Here is a 24,975-nt window from a genome sequence, read left to right as displayed (position 1 = left end):
CGACTGGCGGAGCTGGTCGGCCATGTCAAATCAGGTTCTAGCACAGATTCCTGCCCCCCGAAATTTTTTAAATTGCCCTTGCCTGGTATTCAGCCTCAGTTGCTGAGCTTACTGAATGCCTCACTAGAAGCGGGCAACCTTCCAGCCCAGCTGAAGGAAGCTAGAGTCTCCCCACTCCTCAAGAAAGCGGGAGCCGATGTTAAGGTACTGAAAAACTATAGGCCTATCTCCCAGCTGCCACTCCTGAGTAAGATCTTAGAAAAACACGTCCTGAACACCTTAGCCAGCTATCTGGAGGAACACCATCTACTCCATGCCAGGCAGGCTGGTTTCCGGCCACAGCATAGTACAGAACTAGTTATGGCCACGGTCACCGATGAGCTGAGAGTCAGGGCAGACAAGAAACAGCCATGCGCCCTGATTCTATTAGACCTGTCGGCGGCATTTGATACGGTCAGCCATACCATCTTGCTGGACCGTATCGCTAAGCTGGGGATAACAGGACAGGCGCTCAAATGGCTAGAATCCTTCCTGTCAGGACGCACTCAGAGGGTTCAGATGGGGGACCAGTTGTCAGGGATTAGTGAGGTGATATGGGGTGTGCCCCAGGGGTCCGCACTCTCCCCCTTACTTTTTAACATCTACCTACAACCACTGATGGAGGAGCTCATGCGTAGGAATTGTGAAATCTTTAATTACGCAGATGACACTCAGCTGCTGGTGCAGCTGGAAGAAACAAGGGAGGCTCAGGAATCAGTGAGGAACTTGCTCAGATTCACGGTCAATTGGATGACCACCAACCTCTTGAAGGTGAATGCTGAGAAAACGGAGGTACTGGTACTTACCAACCAGGCTAATCCTTGGGGTGATCTGTACTGGCCCCCAGAATTAGGAAAAACTCCTACTCCCGGAACGGTGGTAAAGAGTCTAGGTCTAAAGATCGATGCAGATCTTACCATGGCCCCTCAAGTCTCGGCTGTGGTAGGCTCCTGCACGGGTGTGTTGAGGCAATTACGCAAGCTGACTTCTATTCTTTCAGCCTCCACCCTACAAACCATCGTCTCTGCTACAGTCATCTCGAGGCTAGATTATGGCAACGCGCTGTATCTGGGTTTGCCACAGAAGTTGCTGAGGAAGCTGCAGGTCGTGCAGAACGACGCAGCTAGACTGATTTTTTCTCTACCGAGAAACTCACATGCAACCCCACTCCTTTGCACTGGCTGCCTGTGAAGTTCAGGGTTCAGTTCAAATGTCTCTGTGTGGCCCATAAGGCACTCTTTTGTAAAGCCCCAGAGTACATTAAGCAGCACCTGAGGAGGTATGTTCCCGGCAGAACTTTGCGCTCAGGTCAGGCCTCCAATCTGACTCAACCCAGATGTAAACTAAAAACTAAAGGAGGCAGAGCCTTTTCGGTGATTCGTCCGCAACTTTGGAATGAGCTACCGGCCAGTCTGAAGGAAGATTCACAGCTACTTTCCTTCAGGAAGAAACTGAAGACGTATCTATTCAAAAAGGCAATACTTCCGGCCTAATCAGAGATGGCAGAGGGTTTCGGGGTGACAGTATGTTATGTTCTTTCTGTTTAAGCGCTTAGAGACCGGCGGTGATAGGCGCTATACAAAAACTTTATAACATAACATAACATAACATAACATATAACTTGAGTTAGGCTAACTTCCAGATATTGGAGTACCAAACGCTGGTTTCTTCTTAACCGCAACCCAGTCACATTCCAACACAAAATAGAAAGAGGTAGACCCTAGGAAGGTTATTTCCCCCCCCAACCCCTTACCAAGTTCACACCAATGATTGTGACCCTATTGAGCCGATATAAGGACTTTTTTATGTTTTCCTAAGCTCCTTACCTCATGTGCACCCTGCAGGGAACCCTCCCACTCCTACCTCCTGGCATACTATGCCCATTTGAGCTAACACCCACAGGAAACATTTTAAATACTTTGTTTCTCTCCAAGATGGCACTTATGTATACACCACCTAATTGTTCCATGTTGTGTTCTGAGTTATAAAGTCGTCCACCTTTTCTGGGAGCAGAAAATTGTGCATTTTATTAGCCCACATGACCTTCACAATTGCTGGGAACCTTCGCTGCACCACCGCCCCCACTTTTCTTAGGACCTCCATATGCTTTCCAGCTCCCAGCGTCCATCTTCAGTGGTGCGAGAAATGTCAGACCTGATTTTGAATGTGAGATCTTGGACCTGCAGAGGCTTTTTCTTAGAGGCTGCACCCAGGATTTTCTCTCTAGCTACGTATGACTGAAAAATTAACTGATATCCTACTTGGCACTTATGCCCTGGATTCAACTTAAAAGGGTCACAATGTACTCCCTGAATTCCTGCTTCTCGGTCTAAAGAGGAGGCCATGTGAGGAAAGGCCTTAGTCAAGAGATCCACTTCAACTTATCCCCAGAACATCCGCTACTTCCTTAACATCCAGAATTCTAATGTTATTCTTTCTAGACTTATTCTTCATTCCCTCTAGTTTCTCTGTCAGTTACTTTTCCATGTGCCTCAATAAAACAACCTCTTATGTGTTCACAATCACAGTTAATTTAGCTCCTGAACCCTACGTTCAAGTATATCTTGATTTTTTTCTATGCCAAACTCAGGCATGTAGCCTGTATCTCCTTTTGATTTGCTTTGGAGGTTGAGAAGCGCTCCTTGATCTCATGCAAGAGCTGGCTGAACATCTCCTGTAGTGCTCCCCAGCCAGAAGGCTCCTAAAAGCAACTTTGTTGCACCTCTTTTTCCCACCATCACTGAGTCCACTCAGCATAAGAAAAGAAAGACAAGCCTGAATAGTTAGTGTGTCTGCAGGAGCCAGGAACCATGATGTTAAACTCAGTACCATGACCAGGATATGACTGGGCAAAGATAGGCTAATAAAAGAAACTACATGTACCAAAATGCAATGTAAATACAAATTACACTTTAAAATGCCCCTGGGTGGTAAAATAGAAACCAGGACTTTAACATACTGTGCAGCAGGGACATGATCAGGTCTGAAAGCAGGGCCTCCCTGGGCCTATATGAGCACCACCTAGAGGCCTGATGACGGAATCCTCAAAATGTCAATGAAAGGACCCAGTGCACTTAAAGTATCACATAAACATTTTTGTCTTGATCTGGCCATTATAGAAAATTCAAATGTTATCTAGTCTTGTAATTAATCAGTTTTTTATTTAGGTGGTTTTAAGTCCGAGAGGTAGGTGTTTGGTGTGCCATTAATCTACTATGAGTTCTGTGGCAATTTTTTCTAGATGGAGCTGTTTGGTTTGGCACTGAAACATGAGGTTGACAGTTGCAGTCATTTGAGGTATGTTTGTGTGTGCTATTAGGTAACAGTTTGGAAGACTGTTATTTCTACAGGATTTACTATCTTCTTGCATTGAATCAATATATTCTGCCTGCAGAAATGAAGACCTCAAGTAATAAGTTCAACAGAAGGACCAAGGAAAGACAGTGTTGAGTAAATTCCCTTCCATCTATGATAAACCTGAAAAATGTAAAACAATTACTTCTGAAAGATAGAAAACACCTTCAACCTTAGAGAAAGCCACCTCCACCAGTAGGACAAAGCTAAGCTCCAGTTTGGAGTTTCTAGCCTAGGCTAACAAGCTTTTAACATAACTCAATCATCTCACACATTTTCAAGTCATAGAAGTTTTTCTTTTTCAAAGACTCTCATGGTAACTAGATACATAGTAAGAAGATTAACAAAGACAAAAATATCACACGCAGGACACTTACATCATCCTAAACTGCATTTACAGTGTGCCCAAGGAAGAGCTAAGAAAGCGGTCAGTGAAAGGAAGAACTAGAAGAAATCATAATACAGGTGCCAGTATTGTAAAAATAAAACAGATATCAACCATCACCAGTGTACAAATTAAAAGGGTAGTGAGCAAGATGGGTAGGTAGAAAGTAGGGCTAGTCAAAATCTTCAGATGAATTGTGAAATTCGCATCATTCAAATGTTTTTCTTTTCTTATGCCGAGTGGAATCATTGGTGGTGGGAAAAAATAGAGTACAATAAATTTGCTTTTAGGAGCAATGTAGTTGGCAGGCAACTCATTTAACTTAATGATAATTGTATTAAGGTAAATTCCTTACCCGGACTCCTGAGACTGCTCTTCAAGCAATTTCCCTAGCAGGGAAGACTGTGTACAGCAGCTGTCTGGAGTGGCAAGCACAGGCTCCTTGACTGGAGATTGGAGCACTTGCTTTGAGGCACTGCCAGGGGGCCAGAGATTGTAATTAGCTTAATGCAATTACCATTATGGAATTCAATTGCCTGGCCCCGACAATGCTCGATGCTTGTGCTGCAGTGTAAGCAGATGCGCAACTAGTGGAAAAGTTTGGACTCTCCTAAAGTTTCACATTTGTTTGTCTCGAATACAAATTTAAAAAAAAGAATTCACCCACCCATAGAAGAAAACTGATGACATAATTATCCTCCAGCATCAATGGGTAGGTGTCACAGTCTAAGCAATAGTGATCACAGAAGGTGTTAGAATGAAGAGGTAGTCCATCAACAAGGACCACAGCTGTAGACCTGCCAAACATGGCACAAACATGTAGAGGATACATGGGGGTCGATTCCGATCCTGGATAAACCGGGTACGAACCGTCGGACGGAGCGTTTTCTCCGTCCGACTCGTACCCGGTCGAAATACCTTACAAACATGCAAGTACGATTCGTACGCAGATACCATTTGCGTACGAATCGTAAAAAACACCGACCGAACAAAAAATACCCACAATTCCAATCCGGCACACCGCGGACGTGACGTCCGGATGGAGTCAGGCAGCGTTTCACGAACCAGCAAGTACGATTCGTACCGACGTCACTCCGCACGGACAATATTTTATGGGAGCCAAAAACTTTCGGGAAATCAGGACGACGCGCACAAGGAGCACCTGTACGCGATGGACAGCCATGGACCCAAACCTACGTGTCATCCCGGCCCTCATTGCAGTCCACCTGGTGTACAGGAACCGACGCAGACGCCGCAGAAGGTCAGAACAACACCCAGGGTCAAAGGGGGGGGCAGGGGCAGGAAACATAACCCCCACCCAAGTCCAAAATCAAACATGCCCTGTACATACCTGACCACCAGGGCCTGGTCACTTCGGGGGTCTGGGCGTCTCCACCAAGGCCTGCGTCCGCCACAACGGAAGTCAACATGGACGCGAACCGGCAACACAACAATTGTGGTAGGCACCGTACCCACGCCGTAGGAGCGTGGGTACGGGTCGTACCACGCCTACCCCTACGTCACCCCAACAATGGCGGTACGGCCCCTACCCACGTCCCAAAGGCATGGGTATGAGCCGTACCGCCATTCTTGGGGTGACGTAGGGGTGGGCGTGGTACGACCCGTACCCACGCTCTTAAGGCGTGGGTACGGTGCGTACCCCTACGGCACCCCAACAATGGTGGTACGGCCCGTACCCACGCCCCCAGAGCGTGGGTAAGGCCCGTACCACGCGTACCCCTACGTCACCGCCACAATGGTGGCACGGCTCGTACCCACGTCCCACAGGCATGGGTACGGCCCGTACCACCATTGCAGTGGTGATGTAGGGGTACGCTTGGTACGAGCCGTACCCATGTCCTAAAGGCATGGGTACGGTGCGTACCCCTACGTCACCGCCACAATGGTGGTACGGCCCATACCCACGTCCCACAGGCATGGGTACGGCCCGTACCACCATTGCAGTGGCGATGTAGGGGTACGCTTGGTATGGGCCGTACCCACGTCCTAAAGGCATGGGTACGGTATGTACCCCTACGGCACCCCAACAATGGGGGTACGACCCGTACCCATGCCTCAAGGACGTGGGTACGGCTCGTACCAAGCGTACCCCTACATCACCACTGCAATGGTGGTATGGGCTGTACCCAGGCCGTAGGACGTGGGTACGGGTCGTACCACGCCAGTGGACAGACACATAGGGGTGTGTGGCCATCAGCCCCAGCAGTGCCCAGACATAGGGGGGGGGGTGGGTGCAGAGTCCCCCCAGCAGTGCCCAGACATAGGAGGGGTGGGTGCAGAGTCCCTCCAGCAGTGCCCAGACATAGGAGGGGTGGGTGCCTATCACTCCCAGCAGTGCCCAGACATAGGAGGGGTGGGTGCAGAGTCCTCCCAGCAGTGCCCAGACATATGAGGGGTGGGTGCAGAGTCCCCCCAGCAGTGCCCAGACATAGGAGGGGTGGGTGCAGAGTCCTCCCAGCAGTGCCCAGACACAGGAGGGGTGGGTGCAGAGTCCTCCCAGCAGTGCCCAGTCATATGAGGGGTGTGTGCCTATCACTCCCAGCAGTGCCCAGACATAGGAGGGGTGGGTGCCTATCACTCCCAGCAGTGCCCAGACATAGGAGGCATAGAAGGGGTGGGTGCAGAGTCCTCCCAGCAGTGCCCAGACACAGGAGGGGTGGGTGCTGAGTCCCCCCTGCAGTGCCCAGACATAGGAGGGGTGGGTGCAGAGTCCTCCCAGCAGTGCCCAGACACATGAGGGGTGTGTGCCTATCACTTCCAGCAGTGCCCAGACATAGGAGGGGTGGGTGCAGAGTCCTCCCAGCAGTGCCCAGACACAGGAGGGGTGTGTGCCTATCACTCCCAGCAGTGCCCAGACATAGGAGGGGCGGGTGCAGAGTCCTCCCAGCAGTGCCCAGACACAGGAGGGGTGTGTGCCTATCACTCCCAGCAGTGCCCAGACATAGGAGGGGTGGGTGCAGAGTCCCCCCAGCAGTGCCCAGACATAGGAGGGGTGTGTGCCTATCACTCCCAGCAGTGCCCAGACATAGGAGGGGTGGGTGCCTATCACTCCCAGCAGTGTCCAGACATAGGAGGGGTGGGTGCAGAGTCCTCCCAGCAGTGCCCAGACATAGGAGGGGTGGGTGCCTATCACTCCCAGCAGTGCCCAGACTTAGGAGGGGTGGGTGCAGAGTCCCCCCAGCAGTGCCCAGACATAGGAGGGGTGTGTGCCTATCACTCCCAGCAGTTCCCAGACATATGAGGGGTGTGTGCCTATCACTCCCAGCAGTGCCCAGACATAGGAGGGGTGGGTGCCTATCACTCCCAGCAGTGCCCAGACATAGGAGGGGTGGGTGCAGAGTCCTCCCAGCAGTGCCCAGACATATGAGGGGTGTGTGCCTATCACTCCCAGCAGTGCCCAGACATAGGAGGGGTGTGTGCCTATCACTCCCAGCAGTGCCCAGACATAGGAGGGGTGGGTGCAGAGTCCTCCCAGCAGTGCCCAGACATATGAGGGGTGGGTGCAGAGTCCCCCCAGCAGTGGCCAGACATAGGAGGGGTGGGTGCAGAGTCCTCCCAGCAGTGCCCAGACACAGGAGGGGTGGGTGCAGAGTCCTACCAGCAGTGCCCAGACATATGAGGGGTGGGTGCAGAGTCCCCCCAGCAGTGCCCAGACATAGGAGGGGTGGGTGCAGAGTCCTCCCAGCAGTGCCCAGACACAGGAGGGGTGGGTGCAGAGTCCTCCCAGCAGTGCCCAGACATAGGAGGGGTGGGTGCAGAGTCCTCCCAGCAGTGCCCAGACATATGAGGGGTGGGTGCTGAGTCCCCCCAGCAGTGCCCAGACATAGGAGGGGTGGGTGAAGAGTCACCCCAGCAGTGCCCAGACATAGGAGGGGTGGGTGCCTATCACTCCCAGCAGTGCCCATACATAGGAGGGGTGGGTGCTGAGTCCCCCCTGCAGTGCCCAGACATAGGAGGGGTGGGTGCAGAGTCACCCCAGCAGTGCCCAGACATAGGAGGGGTGGGTGCCTATCACTCCCAGCAGTGCCCAGACATAGGAGGAGTGGGTGCTGAGTCCCCCCAGCAGTGCCCAGACATAGGAAGGGTGGGTGCTGAGTCCCCCCAGCAGTGCCCAGACATAGGAGGGGTGGGTGCTGAGCCCCCCAGCAGTACCCAGACATATGACACATGCATTCCCACCCCTGGTGCTGGCAGCACAATACACACAATGAGAGCATGCAACAAGACTGTATACTCATGTGCCACCCTACTAAACTAAGAGACCCAAAGGGAACACACACTGTCACGCACATTCCAGGACTGATAGGAATGTACAGGTGCTGGGGCAGCCAACAAGTTGTTGCCTCCCATGGAAGGAAAAGGGTGGAGTACCCACAGATACAATGCCCACAATTGTCAGTCAGGTCGGTGACCAAAGACCCTGCAGAACACGTACCACATGTGTGCGAGGCTGGGAGTACACACATGCATAGGGCGTAAAAGGGAACATGTTCACATGAAGTCATGTCAATATACTCCATACACTAGTACAGTGACCACCAAGGATGCCACAAATGATGCAGGTGGAGACATTGCTGAGCAGCCATGGCCAAAGTTGAAGGGATCCGTCACACATCCAGGATATGTAGACACAGCTCAGCACAACAATTGGGAAACAGCCTGCAGGGAAGATGTCACGGTCCACAGAGGAAGGAACACACCTTGGGACAATATCACCATACAGTAAGAGCACACGTGATCAAAGATTATTTGCAGAGCCCGTGTGATGGCACACAGATACCAGGGTCCACCCCATGAGCAGCACACTACAACATTTCCCAGACACCTAGCACATTATCACTACCCCAAATCATGGAGCAGCACCACCAACAGCAAGTCCAGGAAAGCATAAGTGTGCAAAAGAAAAACAAAATGCTTTATTCAGCATTCATAATAAATTGTTTTAAATGTCCACTATTTACAAGGCCCATGGGCCAGGCCATCAGCAAAGTCCTGGGGGGGTACACATCGGGACGTGTGTCCCCTAGCTTGCCTGCACAGTTCACATGTCCATTTCATCCACAGAAGGGGGGGCATCAGGTGGGGGGGGAAGGACCAGGCACCGCAGGGACAGGAGGGGCAAGGGTAGGTGTTGTGGGTGCAGGGACGGACGACTCCACCACAGGGGGTGGGGCAGCGCCAAAGGTGGATTCCAGCACGGCGCTACACACTACTGCCAGGTCCCTCAGCGTCTCCCCTGCACCCGAATGAACCACAGGCCCCAAGGAGGGGGGGGGTGTCGGAGGGATGGGTTGCAACGCTCCGGGAGGGGGGTGGACAGGGGGGGGACTCTACTCCCGTGGCCGGGCACTGCCTCCACCGCTTGCGGGGTGGTGCCACACTGGGGCTGAGGGACACAGTGGCCACCAAGGACTCATTCGGTGACAGTTGGCCAGGAGAGCTAAGGGGAGTGGTTTTGGAGGAAGTGGGTCTTGAGGAATGTGGACTCCCACTCTGGCTGTGTGGCTGCCGTTTGCCCCCAGACCCAGTGGGTGTGCCTACCTCCCCCTGTGTGTGCATGACTGGAGGAGTGCGCTTTGCCTTCCCTGGTGGTGTGCTGCCTGTGTCTGGTGGGGTGCGTGCATGGGGACGTCTGGGTGTGCGTGGGACAGGCATGGGAGTAGGAAGTGTGGATGGTGCAGGGGTGGGGGGGACGGAGCGCTGCTGGAGATCCACTGCTGCAGTCAGTGAGGAGTCTATGGACTTCAGCAACATCCATTGATCAGACATCGCTGCTGACATGCCCTCCATGTACGACAACATCTGTGTCAGCAGTCTGGTGTGCTCATGGAGGACAGTAAGCATCGATGCCTGACCAACCTGCAACTGCCGCTGAATGTCCACAGACTCGGCATTGAAGGCAGCAGGGGAGACAGGGGCAGGGGGTGAGGTGCCTGGCACGAAGGAGACCTGTTGGCGCCTAGCACGGTGGGAAGGGACCCGAGCAGGTGGGAGGCGGGTGATGGGAATCGAGGGGGCGGTGACAGATGGAGTGCTGCTCTCAGCTCTGGGAGCAGCGTCCGCCTTCTCAGGGAGCTCAGCCTCGGACCAGTAAGCGTCATAGTCGGTGGTGGGACTGGACAGGTCCTCTGCCGCACTCCCCTCCGCCTACGTGCCACTCGCTGAGACAGACTCGCCAGCACTGGTGGCACCACTGCTGGATCCCTCCTCAATTTCCGTGCCAGTGTCTCCCTCGGTTTCCCCCGACGCTGCTGTGGGCAAGGTGAAGAGACAGGAAATAATCAGACACCTGTATACATATGACACATGATTCAAAACTACATAGGTCACAGTGCAAAGCATGAAAAGCAACATGAGTAACATCTACAATACTACGCACATATGTAGGCCCTGCACCACACAGTTGGTTGACCCACCATGCCACTGAGAAACAATGGAGAGCATGACACAACAGCAAAGAACTTGATATCAAATTAGACAGAGGAACAAGTCTCTGGGGACAGTTGAGTACAGCATCTGGACCACACACCGTCGCCAAAAAAGGGATGAGCAGGAACCATGTCTTGTAACTTTTGGCACATGCTGCTTAGCAAATACATTAAACCCTGCCCAACATGACTGGGTCACTGCATGTTGAGTGTATGTCCAGTCAATCATCACACACAGGCCAGACCTGGCAAGGACACATACGGTTTGGACATGTAGGCCATTCCCGCACAAACCGCCCCTACCTGAGACAATGTGAGTGACACAGAGGAAGTACTTACACCTCTTAGTCAGGGATTACTAAAATGCCCTTCAATAAATCCTGAATGTACACGAACTAACCCTTGTGCGCCTGTCCACACATAAAATTGACAAACAACCATCATCAGATAGTTGTACCAAAACACACCGGCACCGGCCACTGTGAGTATGCACAAGACAAATTGGGTCACCCTGTACAGTGGACACATGTAGCACACTTTACGTATGTACACATTAGGCCAGGGTACAATGCCACAGAGCCCAACCTATGCTGAAGACACAGTGAATGTCCACATTGTTGGATGACACACATGATACCTAGGAAAAGGTGCCCCAGGGGACTGTAGTGGCCACACTCCTCCATGGTCCGGGATGGATATGACTGCAACAGCAGCAAACGTCCCTGCACTATGCATATCTCCCACTCATGCACATCATGTCTGAGGCCACAACATTGGTCATTCATGCTGTAAGGCAGTACACTTTTCAGACACACTCCTATGTCGGGACTCAGCATCAGTGCCAACTAACATGGACCCCACATTGACTGAACTGGCCAGGGCACAGGCAAGGTCCCAACACATGTTACACACCACCCCCACACATGATGCTGCAAGCATTGGGCACTTGGATTAACTGGCAGCCTAGATGACCTTGTGCAAGAGTGACTACACACAGACCAGGGAACACGTGTCAAGGAGGGGAAGGGAGGAAGAACAGCACCGGTTTACTTTGGGGAACAGGATATGTACTGCACATATGAACCCTGGCAGCGTATCCATGCAACTGCGCACTTCCAAAAGCTGGTGACACACAACAAACACACATGTACCTACCCCCTTCCTGCTGCTGCTTCTCCGCTAGGCGCCTATCCAAGTCAGGGAAGACCACCGCCAGTACACGCTTCATCTGGTGGGTCAGGCGCCGGCGCCCACGGTTCTTGTGGCTCTCAGGTGAGTCCCCCAGCAGGACCCGGGCGATCCTCCTGGTCCAGCACCGGATATCCTGCCAGCGTTTCCTCACCTGGGGCAGGCGCCGCCTCTGACCCTCCACCGACCTCACGGCACTGACGGCTTCCCTCCAGATCTCCCCCTTGGCATGGACGCCTACCTGTGAGGATGACAAAGTGAGACAACATCAATACACCTGCTACATGTCACAGAGACACACATTTGAACAATTTGGCTGGTTTGAACAGGGCATAGTATGCAGCAAAATCATTGCACCTTCATCATAGGGACATTATCCTCTGGGGAAGGCCAAATGCACGACGTGGCATTGAAAGTACACAGGTGGAATGAGGGGTGCAACACAATCACTGATCCCGGCTCACACTGTGCATCACAAGCTACACCACGATTATGTACAGCACCTCAAAGCAGTCACATGCCCCAGGCCACTGGCGCAACCTCAGCAGGGTACACAGACACACACAGGCACAGGACAATCACCTGCCATTGGCAACTGCGGGTACAAACATCACTCTGCACATGTGGCACTAGACCGGGGGGTATCACAGGTGTGGGGCAGGCTCAGCACGTCAGACACACAGCACTGCTCCCTGCTCACATCAGATGGGTAGGGTATATGCATCCCTCATGCAGCTGGGGTGCAACACTCCACATAGACACTCACCCACATGACAGGGGACTTACACACACACCAATGTCCAGGGGACGAACACATCATTTGGACACTCTCACCACAGGTACACTCAACTCACACACATCTGTGGGTACAGTCACATGTCACACTGGGGGGACCACAGAATCACATCAGGACTATAGAAACAACATTCCCAAGAGGATTAGCCAGGCTGAATGTGGCGTGCACCATGCAGTGATTGGCACAGTAAGCACCATGCAAGTGAGGAGTGCAGACATGCACTACAGCATACTCTGCATGGGAGACATGAGGCATTGCCCCCCCCTGGGACCCACTCTGAAGAACATTGCATGTCTGTCACACCTGGACACAATGCCAGAAGTGACAGTCACAAAACAGGGGCACAGTCTGAGCTAATGGAGTCAGCACTCACCTGCTCCCCTAGTCTCCCATACAGGCAAGGGTACTGTGGGAGGATCACGTCCAGCAGGGCCTGGTTCTCCTCCTGGGTGAATGGCTGGGCCCTCTCCACAGACCTGGACATGGTGCCAGAGGAATCACGAGCAGCAGCAGTGGTGTGGAATGAAAGGTTGTGCAGGCAAGTGCTCTCTAATGGGGCCTGGCTGCCTTATATTTGCCTTGCTGGCCTGTTTCATTTACAGGAGTACAGAGTGATTGGTCAATCTCATTTGCATCCTACGTTTCCTCCAATCCCTTTAAACCTACCCCAGTGGGTGCCTTTGCATGTTATAAAAAATGAGCATGATGTCAAGTCAACAACCACTTTGCAACTTTGTATATTGTCTCCAACCGACTTCTGCTGGCCACCTGATGAAAAAATTTGAACTTGAAACTGGGTCTCCATGACAACCAGCATGCATTTAGGCCCTTATAATTGTCCCTCATGTGTCCCCTATGTAATTTCACTATACACACACAGGTACGGAGCGTTCAACGCCACTAGGGCACCACTACTCCAGTGATACGGTCCGTACACGCGTGTGTAGGGTCCGTACCACTATGGTTGTGTCGCCGTAGGCGTACGCCATAGTGATACGGTCCGTACACGCGTGTGTAGGGTCCGTACCACTATGGTTGTGTCGCCGTAGGCGTACGCCATAGTGATACGGTCCGTACACGCGTTTGTAGGGTCCGTACCACTATGGTTGTGTCGCCGTAGGCGTACGCCATAGTGATACGGTCCGTACACGCATGTGTAGGGTCCGTACCACTATGGTTGTGTCGCCGTAGGCGTACGCCATAGGGATATGGTCCGTACACGCGTGCGTAGGGTCCGTACCACTATGGTAGTGTTGCCGTACGCGTACGCCATGGTGATACGGACCGTATCCCTACGGCGACACAACCATAGTGGTACGGACCCTACACACGCGTGTACGGACCGTATCACTATGGCGTACGCCTACGGCGACACAACCATAGTGGTACGGACCCTACACATGCGTGTACGGACTGTATCACTATGGCGTACGCCTACGGCTGCACTACCAGAGTGATAAGGACCCTACAGACGCCCTCAGAGCGTGTGTACGGTGCGTTTCACACCTTACACTGGTGACAGGCGGCACACAGAAAGGAATTGAGCTGTCATACTTGGCCGAGGCTGGACATCAAGTCATTGTCAGTGCAGTCCTACATGTCTCGGGCCTAGGTGTGTCAGGCTGTGATGTGGCACAAATCTCCTCATGTTTGAACCCAGTAGATGTGTGATGGGCTGTGTACACATGTCATGTGTCAAGCTGCACTATGTGCCACACATCCCCTTCACACCTTTGACATGTGTGCATGTAGTACAGACTTGTTGAGCACTGCGTCACTGGCATGGCACAGTCGCCAACACCCGCAACTGTCCCCTGATGCCAGGTACACGGATAATGACACCTGACATGTGACTACCGGCTTTGCACGATATGAGTATGTCATGTGTGTGTCATGTGTTCCCATAAGCTTGCTGTTGGTGTACCGTCCAATGCATCTGCAGTTGCTGCATCCAACATGTGCATGTGTGTGGGTGGGCATGGCACACTATAATGCACACCAGGACACATGTGGAATCAGACGTAACGTGTGTATGTATGCATCGAACATGGACTTGTGAGACAAGGACATATCTACGTAGTATCAATGTATGTGTGATCAGTTTTGACATGTACCCCTTCATGGCAAGGTGTGTGGTCTGTCCTTTTTTCAGGGACATGTGACCTGTGCCTCTAGTGTTCCGCAACCTGTCTGTATGATAAACATCCTTCTCCTGCACACATGTGGATGTCTGTCACTCCTGTAATGTGTCTGCCTGTTCACTTACACTGGCCCACAGCTAGTCTCATGCCATGTCATGTTGAGCTTGTGAATCCACGTTTGTAGATGGCTCTTGGTAGGAGTGTCACCTGCCTGGCATACGTGTCCAGGATATATTGCACAGATCTGACTCTGCATGTAGCATATGTGTATTGGCTGTTCAACATGTGCTCAGTACATTGACAGTGTTGTTGTACTGTACTCACTCTTCGTTGTCCCTTCCAAATTACTGCAGGGCTCCGCCTCTCCCCCGACCAATCCCAGACTTGGCTGCCCTGAGGGAACGTGACTGTATACGCCGCTACCGCTTCACCCAACGGTTGATTCTGAACTTGACAGCAAGGCTGGCACCACACCTCCAACCGCTACACAGGTATCCTACTGCACTGACACCCAAGATGAAGGTGATGGCAGCCCTACATTTCTTTGCCACAGGTACGTTCCAACATACCATTGCTCATGTTGGTGGCATGTCCCAGACCATGTTCAGCCGTGTCCTGCAAGATTTTGTAGAGGCCATGTTGGTTCACCTGGATGAGTTTATACATTTCCCAACTCCTGAGCAGTTGACAGGTGTCATGGGTGACTTCTATGCCCTGGGAGGGATGCCCCATGTCATTGGGTCTATTGATGGGACACATGTGGCTTTGGTACCACCACAGGCACAGGAGGTAGCCTATAGGAACAGGAAACATTACCACTCCATTAATGCCCTTGAGGTGTGTCTTGCTAACATGGTGATTTCCCATGTCTGTGCTCGTTTTCCAGGATCAGCACACGATGCCTACATCATGAGGCGTGGCAGGGTGCCTGAAATGATGCTGCAGCTGCGCAACGAACGAGCATGTCTTGTTGGTGGGTATACTCTGTTACTCCTGTATGTAGCGTCATCTTTCTGTCTTACTGCTTCTCCTGACCCACTTCTTTCCATGATGTTTCCATGTAGGGATCTCTGGCTATCCCAACATGCCATGGCTGATCACACCTCTCCGCAACCCCAGAACGGCTGCCGATCGCCGGTACAACAACGCCCATGGGCAGACCAGGCGAGTGATAGAGAGGACCTTTGGCCTCCTGAAGAGCCGCTTCCGGTGCCTCGACAAGACCGGCGGCGCACTCCCATATGCAGCGGTGAAGGTCTGCAAAATCTTCCTCGTGTGCTGCATGCTGCACAACATGGCAGTGAAGAAAGCTGTGCCACTCATCCTGGATCCGGATGAGCAGGAACATCCACCCGTGGAGGACGAGGGGCTTGGTGACGAGGCAAGTGATGTAGAGGAGGAGGAGGAAGAGGACATCCGGAGTCGGCTCATTCGCAACTTCTTTGCTTAGTGGTGAGTTGCAGTGTCTGAGTGTGCACGCATTGAGCCTTGTGTGGCATGTGTTGCAATGTGTGGGTCCATCTGAATGTCTGGCAAGTGAGTCAGAGGTGTGTTTGGATGTGTGTTAGAAGGCGACCTCAGAGGGGCCCGGAAGGGGCCCTGACTGCCCTGAGACCCACCCTCGAGGTATCGTAGCACTGGCGGGAGACTCCTCAGGGGAGGAACCTTGTATGTAGGATCGTACACTCGGCACCACACGACAGAGAGACAGTACACGAGAAGTTCTTAAGAGCAAATCTTTATCAGATCGGAGTTGTAGGATCTTTATGATCAGCAAGCCAAAATATATACAAGTAGAGCGCGGGCTCACAAAGTCTTGGAGGGGGGTTAGGAGGTAGCGGGACAGTCTTTGGGGGGTAAGAATCAAATGCAGGAGCGTACCCGGCGCACAGCTCACAATCCTCGAGCTGGGGGATACGCTTGTCGTCGTGGGGTCCGGCGGAACCAAGAGAGTCTGTGGGAGCTGCGAGTCACTCAGCAGGCTCGAGTATAAGTTCGGAGGTCTTACGATCTTCAGGGAGCCGCGAGTCACTCAGCAGGGCTCAAGCACAAGTTCGGAGGTCTTACGATCTTCAGGGAGCCGCGAGTCACTCAGCAGGGCTCAAGCACAAGTTCGGAGGTCTTACGATCTTCAGGGGAGCCGCGAGTCACTCAGCAGGGCTCAAGCACAGGTTCGGAGGTCTTACGATCTTCAGGGGAGCCGTGAGTCACTCAGCAGGGCTCAGGTGTTCCAAGGCGAATCTGCCAGACAGTCCCAGAGCACCACTTGTTATAGGGCGACTCCTCTTTGATGTCCGGAGTCTGTGCAGGCAGGGGTCTTGTCAGCTGGGGGTCGCTTATTGGGGGTTTCCTGCCATTGTCCTTTCATCCTTTCAGGGCCGGGTCGGGAGGAGCCCCAGACACCCAGCAGGCGTGGAGCCAGCCCTCGGGGAGGCCGGCGGGTCGATCGAAACCCACCTTCCCAGGGAAGCGCAGAGGTGTGATGGAAACTGCTCCTCCCTTTCTCATCCCAAGGGGAGCGCGATGTCCTCCAGCCGGAGTGGGGCCTCTAGGCCAGGGTCGCGCTGGGGCTGGGCGGCCATCTTGGTGCATGAAGTGGGCACGCGGGCCCGGGGTGGCCGAAGGAGGAAGGCCACGGACGGGGGAAGTCCGGGTCGGGTTTGTGTGTTCTGGTGGGAAGGATCGGCTAGGCAGTGGGCTCGGGGCTGGTGTGAGGTGCAGGGGTTAGGTCTGACTATGTTACGAGGGCCGGGTCTAACACGCGTCCCCCCCAGCTGAAAGCCGGAGAGAACTACCCATCTTCTTGGGGGTTCTCTTCGCTGAGGCGGAAGAATCGGGAGAGGCCATCGGCGTTGGCGTGGTCCGTACCAGGGCGATGTTCCACGGTGAAATCCATCCCCTGGAGGGAGATTGACCACCGCAGAAGCTTGGGGTTTTCTCCTCGCATCTGCATGAGCCATCGCAAGGGGCGATGATCGGTTTGGACCCTGAAATGGATGCTGAACAGGTAAGGGCGTAGTTTCTTGAGGGCCCAGACTACGGAGAACGCCTCGCGCTCGATGGTACTCCATCTCTGTTCCCGGGGCAACAGCCTTCGGCTGAGGAAGGCCACGGGCTGGTCTAGACCCTGGTCATTTACCTGGGAGAGGACTGCCCCGATGCCATGCTCGGAGGCATCAGTTTGTACCACAAACTCTTTGGAGTAGTCGGGGGCATGGAGGACGGGGGCCGTACACATGGCCGTTTTCATGGCATTGAACGCCTCTTGGCAGGCAGGGGACCACTGTACCTTCTTGGGCTGTTTCTTGGACGTAAGTCCCGTGAGGGGACCGACCAGGCTGCCGTAATTCCGGATAAATCTCCGGTAGTAGCCCGTGAGGCCCAGAATGGCTCAGACCTCTGTTTGGGTAGTGGGGGGTTCCCAGGCTAGGATGGCGTCGATTTTGGGCTGTAGAGGGGCGACCTGCCCGCTTCCGACCTGGTGCCCCAGGTAGGTTACCGAACCTTGCCCAATCTGGCATTTGCTGGCTTTCACGGTGAGGCCCGCCTGGCGTAGGGCGGTTAGCACCCTCCGGAGGTGCTGGAGGTGCTCACTCCATTCGGAACTAAAAACTGCAATATCGTCGAGATATGCAGCGCTGAATTTTTCCAGCCCGGCCAGGACTCTATTTACCAGTCGCTGGAAGGTGGCCGGGGCATTTTTCATCCCGAAAGGCATCACGCGAAAGCGATAGTGCCCATCCGGGGTGGAGAAGGCGGACCGCTCCTTGGCTCCCTCTGTGAGCGCAATTTGCCAGTAGCTGCAGGTGAGATCGAAGGTGCTGAGGAACCGAGCAGCCCCGAGCCGGTCAATGAGCTCGTCGGCTCGGGGAATGGGGTGGGCATCGGCTCGGGTGACTTCATTGAGTCCCCGGTAGTCCACGCAGAAGCGGAGTTCTGGGGCGACCCCGGGGGCAGCTGCTTTTGGGACCAGGACCACGGGGCTGGCCCAGGGGCTGTCTGAGGGTTCGATCATGCCTAGGGTCAACATTTTTGAGACTTCGGCTTGGATACAGGACCGGACCCGATCAGGGACTCGGTAGGCTCGGTGTCTTACTGGCGGGCTGTCCCCGGTATCCACATCATGGACACACCAGTTGGTGACCTTGGGGACCAAGGAGAAAATGTCCGGAAACTGCCCTAGGAGCTGGCGGCAATCCTCACGTTGCTGGGGAGTGAGAGACGGGGAGAGGTTCACTCCCTCTACGGAGCCGTCCTTCTCCTTGGTGCACAGAAGATCAGGGAGAGGATCTGACTCTTCTTCGGACCCGTCGTCAGTGGCCAGTAGGAGGCTCAGCGCCGTCCGCACAAAGTGGGGCTTGAGGCGGTTCACGTGGAGGACCCGGAGGGGGTCCCGGGGTGACTGGACGTCTACCAAGTACGTGACCGGGCTCTTCCGCTCAACTACTTTGAAGGGCCCAGTCCATTTATCCTGGAGAGCGCAGGGTTTCACGGGGGCCATGACCCACACCAGCTGGCCCGGCTGAAACTCGACTAGCGCGGCGTTCTGGTCGTACCAGCGCTTCATCTCCTCCTGACTCGCCTCCAGGTTGGCCTCTGCCATCTCCCGGAACCTCCTAGTCTGATTTCGGAGGGTCAGGACGTAACGGAACACGTCTCGGGGGGGGCCTCGGGCGCCGCCTCCCACTCTTCCTTGACCAGGCTGAGGGGCCCCCTGAAGGGGTGCCCGTAGAGTAACTCAAATGGGCTGAAACCCAAGGATTTCTGGGGAACCTCTCGGTATGCAAATAGGAGGCAGGGGAGCAGGAGGTCCCACTTACGCCGGAGGGGCTCTTCCAGGCCCGCGATCATCCCCTTCAGAGTCCGGTTAAACCGCTCTACCAGGCCGTTTCCTTGGGGGTGGTACGGGGTGGTGAACTTGTAGGACACCCCGCACTGTTGCCATAAGGACCTCATGTATCGGGAGATAAAGTTGTTACAGCGATCGCTCACGACCTCGCGGGGAAAACCCATGCGGGAGAAGATTCCCATCAACGCCGGGCCCACCACGGGGGCCGTGACGGTACACAGGGGGATGGCCTCAGGGTAACGGGTGGCATGGTCCACCAGGACGAGGATGAACCGGTGCCCCTGGGAAGTTGGGGGGTCCAGAGGTCCTACAATGTCGATCCCGACCCGCTCAAAAGGGGTACTGACGACAGGGAAGGGTTGGAGGGGAGCCTTGCACTTCCCTCCACTCTTCCCACTGGCCTGGCACGTGGGACAGGACTTGCAGTGGGCTTCCACATCCGCTTTCATTCTGGGCCAGTAGAAGTGAGTCACAAGGCGACTGTATGTTTTGTCCTGACCCAAGTGGCCTGCGAGGGGAACGTCGTGGGCCAAGCCCAGGAGGAGGGTTCGGAAGCGTAGGGGGACCACCATCACCCGGCCGGACCCTAGCTCCACCGACTTCTGTTCGATGTACAAAAGGTCATTCTCCCAGTATACCCGGTGCGTCCCCGTCTGGTCGCCTGCGGCCTGGGCCTCTGCCTGCTGCCAGGGCCCGACCAGGGAGGGACAGGTAGCCTGCTCTCGGCAGAACTCCTCTCGGGAGGGGCCCCCCTCGTGGCGCCACTGGGCTAATTCGGGCAGATCGCCTAACTCGGTGTCTGGGGTGGAGTCGGAAGGCGGGGGTTCGTCACTGGCGATCGACTCTTCTGGTGGGGGGATGTGGGGACCCTCGGCCGGGACCATCCCATCTTCAGGGGCCGGGGCGTCGTCGACGTCCCTCAGGGGGGTCAGTCGAGCCGCCATGGATCGAGTGGTGGCGCACACCCACTCAGGGAGGCCCATCATCCCTAGGTGGGTCTTGCGCTCAACTTGTCCCCAGGGGGAACTTTCCAGGTCGTTCCCCAGGAGACAGTCAATGGGCTGGGAGGTTCTCACTGCGACCTTCAGTTTGCCGACTACCCCTCCCCACTCAAAGGGCACCAGGGCTACCTTACATAGGCTTTCTGTGTTGTCGGCTGAAATGACAGGGCAAAATACGTTGGGGAGGACCTGGTCTTCGTGGACTAAGTGGCTGAGGACCCCGGTGATGCTGGCCCCTGTGTCAGGGAGGGCTTCTACTTGGTGGCCATTGATCGTTACGAGCTGCCCATATTTCTTTGTGTTAGAGGGCAAGAGGCTCCCAGGGACCATCTCTCTATCTCCTAAGGATACTAGGGCCATAGCGGCGGGTTCCCACTCCTCGGCCTCCTCAACCTCCCCCAGGGCTACATTGGCTATCTGTCTAGCGGGGGGTGCTGCCTGGGTGGTGCATGGGGCCATGGGGCATTCAGGGTCGTTGGCGTAATGCCCGGGCTTCTGGCAACAAAAACAAGTGATGGTTACCCGGTGCCCCCGTCTCAGGGGGGGGCCGGATACAGCTGGTGGGGGTGCCGGGAAAGGTGGAGATTGGGACTTCGGGGGACTAGCCTGGGACTCTCTCTGCCCTCCCTGGTCCCCCCCCCCCTCTCTGGCGGGGTGGTCCGTGACTGGCTCGGGGGTACTCTCCTACAGGGCCCCGGGAGACCCGGGTGTTGGTCCAGCGATCCGCCTCGACAGCCAGCTTCCTCGGGTCCGTGAGCTTGCTGTCGAGCAGATGCTGGCGTAGTTCCACAAAGCAGTTGGCAGCCAGGTGCTCCCACAACATAAGGTCGGTTAGTTCTTCCAGGGTGGTTACCTTGCTGCCCTTGATCCACCCATCGAAGGCGCGGCTGAAGAAATTCACATATTCCACCCAGGTGGTACCCGGGATCTTCCTGCACTCCCGGAACCGCTGGCGGTACATCTCCGGGGTGAGGCCGTACCTTGTGAGGAGGGCCGCTTTCATGTGTTCATAGGAGGTCTGCATGGAGGTGGGTAGGTCGAGCAGGGTGTCTCTCCCTTCGCTCAGGAATCGTCCCCATAACCCAGCCCCCCAATCCTTCTGTGGGACCCGATGGGAGGTCATGGCGACCTCGTAGGCCCGGAACCACTGCTGAATGTCATCATTTTTGTAATATTCTTTGACCACATCCTTGGGGATGTGGACCTTCTGCTCCGTCGGGGCGGCCGCCTCCCGGTTCCCCGGGGGCCGTGCTTCTTCGCTTCTTGCTTTCAGTTCTATTTCCTTCAAGCTGCGTTCATGTTCCAGTTGAAGTCTCCTTCCCTCGTGTTCTCGTTGGAGTTTCTTCTCTTCTAGTTCTCCTTGTACTCGCAACTGTTCTACTGCTAGCTTTTTCTCGGCTAATTTCAACTCGCCCTCAATTTTGAGTTTGGCTAATTCGAGCTCGTGATGGCGACTTTTTTCTCTGTCTGCGAGTTCCTCCGGGGATAGGCCCCCGTCTGGTACGAAGCCTCGCACCTGGTTGCTGCTGCGTTCTCCTTGGGAGGGTCCAGCTTCGTCGTGGGGCTCCCCCGCTCCTTCTGGGCGGGAGGCTCCAGAATCCACCCAAGCTTTCAGTGCCTTTTGCATATCTTCTTTGGTGTTGAGACCAGTGGTAGCGATTCTGAGTTCCTTGCAGAATTGCTTTAGTTCTTTGTGAGTGTACTCTTCCAGCTGTTCCACCTGGAACACGGTACTGGCGTCGTCTTCTATGAGAACCGCGGCGTTTCCTTCTGCCATCTTTGTCGGTAGTGCGTCAGCCGTTCACGGTGCGATCTCTAGATTATGGGCCCGAATCCCGTCGCTTGCCACCAATGTTAGAAGGCGACCTCAGAGGGGCCCGGAAGGGGCCCTGACTGCCCTGAGACCCACCCTCGAGGTATCGTAGCCGGGCACTGGCGGGAGACTCCTCAGGGGAGGAACCTCGTATCTAGGATCGTACACTCGGCACCACACGACAGAGAGACAGTACACGAGAAGTTCTTAAGAGCAAATCTTTATCAGATCGGAGTTGTAGGATCTTTATGATCAGCAAGGTAAAATATATACAAGTAGAGCGCGGGCTCACAAAGTCTTGGAGGGGGGTTAGGAGGTAGCGGGACAGTCTTTGGGGGGTAAGAATCAAATGCAGGAGCGTACCCGGTGCACAGCTCACAATCCTCGAGCTGGGGGATACGCTTGTCGTCGTGGGGTCCGGCGGAACCAAGAGAGTCTGTGGGAGCTGCGAGTCACTCAGCAGGCTCGAGTATAAGTTCGGAGGTCTTACGATCTTCAGGGAGCCGCGAGTCACTCAGCAGGGCTCAAGCACAAGTTCGGAGGTCTTACGATCTTCAGGGAGCCGCGAGTCACTCAGCAGGGCTCAAGCACAAGTTCGGAGGTCTTACGATCTTCAGGGGAGCCGCGAGTCACTCAGCAGGGCTCAAGCACAGGTTCGGAGGTCTTACGATCTTCAGGGGAGCCGCGAGTCACTCAGGAGGGCTCTGGTGTTCCAAGGCGAATCTGCAGGACAGTCCCAGAGCACCCCTTGTTATAGGGCGACTCCTCTTTGATGTCCGGAGTCTGTGCAGGCAGGGGTCTTGTCACCTGGGGGTCGCTTGTTGGGGGTTTCCTGCCATTGTCCTTTGATCCTTTCAGGGCCGGGTCGGGAGGAGCCCCAGACACCCAGCAGGCGTGGAGCCAGCCCTCGGGGAGGCCGGCGGGTCGATCGAAACCCACCTTCCCAGGGAAGCGCAGAGGTGTGATGGAAACTGCTCCTCCCTTTCTCATCCCAAGGGGAGCGCGATGTCCTCCAGCCGGAGTGGCGCCTCTAGGCCAGGGTCGCGCTGGGGCCGGGCGGCCATCTTGGTGCATGAAGTGGGCACGCGGGCCCGGGGTGGCCGAAGGAGGAAGGCCACGGACGGGGGAAGTCCGGGTCGGGTGTGTGTGTTCTGGTGGGAAGGATCGGCTAGGCCGTGGGCTCGGGGCTGGTGTGAGGTGCAGGGGTCAGGTCTGACTATGTTACGAGGGCCGGGTCTAACAATGTGTCACTCGAGTGATGGTGTAATAACAGTATGTCTTACCTGAGACACTATTTTCACCTAGCATGTTCACAACCTTATACGTGTCGAGTACATGCCCATGCATGCGGATGTGCTTCTTTTGGCTCACTTCTTGTGTGTCTCTCATCCCCAGGTATTTGCGCATGCTGTCTGCTGGTGGCATTGTTGTGCTCCTACTATTCCTCATGAATACAGCAACGTGTGCTGAATCAGCGTAACATGCACGGACATGTCGAAAAATCACCTTAGGGTAAGGGATGCACCACGGCTTTTTGGGTGTGCTATGTGTTTGGAATGTGTGTGCACTGCTCCTGTTCATGTTTGGTTACTTAGCATACATGTAGAATCACCATGGGTCACATGACATGGAGCTGGATTCACCTGAATTGATAGTCACACTTGGTAACAGTCATCTGTAATGTGATTGTGGATTGTGATGAAGGCATCAATGTGTGTAACACTGCCCTCGGAAACATACGGGATGCACCGGGTTGACATAGTGTGGGACATCCCCATTAGTGGTTCAATGGTGAATTGCAGCCTCTCCATGAGCAGCACGGGTGTTTGCCTCCAACCTGTCACTTGTGTGCCAGTTCTATGGGTTTCCTGCATCTGTGGTGCAAAGGGGGGTGCCAGTGTGGGTTCCACATGTTCATCCACATGACCTGTGCATCTGTTAATATAGATGCATTTGCCTTCCGGCAAACATGACTAATAAAGGTGTCCCTCAGCCTCCAAGGTGCCTCATCTCTATCAATGCAGGTCTCTTGCCACTGTGCATGTGGCATGTCTGGCATAGTTGTCACAGATTGTGCATATGAGTCTATGTGTAGAGTAGCAAGATGCAAGCTGTTTGTCAGGGATTATGATATGTATTGTGCACGATGTACATGGCTGTGTAGGTATTTTGCCATCTCACTCCCCACAACGGCCACTTTGCTGCATGTGCATCCATTGTCTGTGTGTGTGCCATGTTGAACCAGACACTCCTCCCTTCTCATACACCTTTTGCAGTAGTCCTTTCTGACATGCTTGTGTTAGTGTGCAACTTGTGGCATGGTTTCCAGGACATGGTGCCTGCTGCTGCAGGCCCTGCAGCAAGGGCACACAGAGTTTCTAGATTTGCCCTCACACACACGCCTCTAAGACACACCCCCCTTCCTCCCTCCGTCCATTCATTTTGGTGTAATCTGCTTGTGTGTGACACAGTTGCGGGGGCAAAGGCTGGACCATCTGCACATGTTATGTGCACATTGCACGTGCCTCATGTCCTTGCATGTGCCACATCACGCTACACCATGATGTTGAGGCCACCCACCAAGCAATGTCCATTCAATACATCTGTTGCATGCACTCAGGCATGCACTCATCGCCCACACAACACCTTTGCATAATGAGTGTGCAACTCCAACTGCCTACACAGCGCTGGCACGCCTTCCAGGCCCTGTCACACCAACCAGGTCATGTCCCTCCTACTCCCCACCGGCTCTGTACCCCAACATGGCCATGTGAGTGGTACTCCAGGCCTCTGCATGTAGTATGGTGTCGTTGTGGGACACATGGCACAGGTATCATGTCTCAGCGTGTCAGTCTACAATGTGTCCAGGATACCCCTCTACACCATGACATGCGCACTGCATCTCATCATCATCTGGTGTCCCATTGACAGGCAGGTGCTCCTCACCCTCCCCAAAGACG

Source organism: Triturus cristatus, chromosome 9 (genome assembly GCF_964204655.1).
Source record: "Triturus cristatus chromosome 9, aTriCri1.1, whole genome shotgun sequence".
Classification (NCBI taxonomy): domain Eukaryota; kingdom Metazoa; phylum Chordata; class Amphibia; order Caudata; family Salamandridae; genus Triturus; species Triturus cristatus.
Note: the sequence above shows the minus strand (reverse complement) of the source record.